The sequence below is a fragment of the Palaemon carinicauda genome, chromosome 12 (genome assembly GCF_036898095.1).
Source record: "Palaemon carinicauda isolate YSFRI2023 chromosome 12, ASM3689809v2, whole genome shotgun sequence".
NCBI classification, from domain to species: Eukaryota; Metazoa; Arthropoda; class Malacostraca; order Decapoda; family Palaemonidae; genus Palaemon; species Palaemon carinicauda.
The window spans coordinates 158,398,444-158,400,943 of NC_090736.1; the positions used below are offsets into that span (position 1 = coordinate 158,398,444).

At 30.3% G+C, this 2,500-nt stretch overlaps 1 protein-coding gene across 1 annotated transcript in view; it reads right to left on the bottom strand.

Annotated features, from left to right (window-relative positions):
• LOC137651161 (proline-rich protein 36-like) overlaps positions 1 to 2,500 on the bottom strand; it is a 45,547-nt gene that overhangs the window by 34,491 nt on the left and 8,556 nt on the right. The gene's annotated exons all lie outside the window — the stretch shown is intronic.

Below are 2,500 nucleotides of genomic sequence, written 5' to 3' on the forward strand. Positions count from 1 at the left end.
CTCTCTCTCTCTCTCTCCTCAGGTAATATCTAATCAAAATGGAGAGTAAGAGGCACATCATTTTTCATAATAAATCTCATTTTCAGACAACAAAAAGAGCCACTCTGTTGAAAACAAATTCATTAACTCTCGTGTCCAAATATGAAAGACACCCCCCCTCCCCTCCCCTGGGGGGAGAGTCACCCCCCCCAGGAGAAGAGTCCCCCCCTCCTCCTTCACTCTCCAAATGACTAGATGAAAACTAATGTTTATTATATAAGCTATTTATGTTTATTTCATATCCGCTCGGAAGAAAAATCGCTGGTTTTAATTATTCAGATTTTTAAATGAGGGATGATGTAATCGGGGGGGAAAAAATATTATTAACGTTGCAAGGCCTCAAGTGGTGTATTAATGATCAATTTCAACCAAGGGAAGTAAAATAGCATTTTGTATACTTTGCATGATATGAGAGTTCTGTGATCTGTTGGTTATAGATGAAAAGTGAATTTTTTTTTTTTTTATTATTAATGTACCACTTTCATATTTTGTTTTCCTTATTCAAATAATGTGTGAATGTGTGTTTCATGCACACTATTCTATCTTATTTCTGTTCCTCTTGTTTTTGTTAGTTTTTATAGTTTATGTAGGAGATATTTATTTTAATGCTGATGTTCTTAGAATATTTTATTTTTCCTTGTTTCATTTCCTCATTGGGCTGTTTTCCCTGTTAAAGCCCCTGCACTTATCTTATTCTTGCTCTTCCTAATAGGGTTGTAGCTTAGCAAGTCATAATAATAATGATAATGATGATAATAATAATAATAATAATAATAATGATAATCATAATCATAATCCTAATTATAATCATAATGGTTTTAAAACTGACGCAAATATTACTGGAAGAAACAGAAAAAAATAAAATCCTGCAAAAATTTTATTTGCAAATAAATAAGAATAAAAAAAATGAAGGAAAAAAAACATAGAATGCTGGAAAAAAAACGTTAATGCTTCCAGATAAGAGATGCCTTTGAAGTTTGAATTATTCTTTAAATACAAACGTAAAAAAAATTCTTTTTCGAATCTTCAATGGCTTGGATTTTAATGCATCTGCAAAATAAATAATTCACAGTTAGAAAATGCATTCATTTCTTTGAAATAATTATTCATATTTTTTTTTAAGGATTTGTAGACAGTTTTGTTACTATGCTACAATGTGTCTGTTTTGTTCTCAAAAGTTTGATATTAAATCTCTAATACACTTTGATGTCGAATTCAATTTACCCGGGAGTAATTTACACCCGAGGCTTGATAAGTGAGACTACCCTGGTCAGGATTCTAACCATATACATTTGTATTATTATTATCATCATCATTATCATCATCATCATCATCATCATCATTATTATTATCATTATTATTATTATTATTATCATCATTATTATTATTATTATTATTATTATTATTATTATTTATTATTATTATTTCTAGCCAAGCTACAACACTAGTTGGAAAAGCAAGATGCTATAAGCCCAAGGGCTCCAATAGGGAAAAATAGCCCAGTGAGGAAAGGAAATAAGGAAATAAATGATGGGAGCAAATTAACAATATATCATTCTAAAACGAGTAACAACGTCAAAACAGATATGTCATATACAAACTATAAAATTACTTATGTCAGCTTATTCAACATAAAAACATTTGCTGTATATATACTGCACTGTAATTGATCAGTGGCTACTTTCCTCTTGGTAAGGGTAGAAGAGATACACTAGCTATGGTAAGCATATCTTTTAGGAGAAGGACACTTAAAAATCAATCCGTTGTTCTCTAGTCTTGGGTAGTGTCATATCCTCTCTACCATGATCTTCTACTGTCTTGGGTTAGAATTCTCTTGCTTGAGGGTACACTCGGGCACACTATTCTGTCTTAATTTTCTTATTCTTGTTTTGTTAAAGTTTTTATAGTTTATATAGGAAATATTTATTTTAATGTTGTTACTGTTCCTAAAATATTTTATTTTCCTTGTTTCTTTTCCTCACTGGGTTATTCTCCCTGTTGGGGCCTCTGGGGTTATAGTATCCTGGTTTTCCAACTAGGGTTTTAGCTTAGAAAGTAATAATAATAATAATAATAATAATAATAATAATAATAATAATAATAATAATAATAATTCGTGGGGATACCTTAATGTGGTGAAAGGGTTTGGGAATCGACATAATCAGCAAAGCTGTACTACTGAGGGTCACCCATACTGGGTTGGTTTGCTGAGACCCATAAAACAAAAGTTCATCATTATTATCAATCTTCAATGGCTACCGAGGTAATGAAAACTGGCCAAACCTTTTAGATTAATTGGGCATGTCAAAGGTCTTTGTCTTACAGTGGACTAGAAACGGCTGTATTTGTTGTTTTGTTGTTGTTGTTGTTGTTGTGTGTATATATATTATATGTATATATATAATGTATATAATGTATATATATATATATATATATATATATATATATATAATATATATAT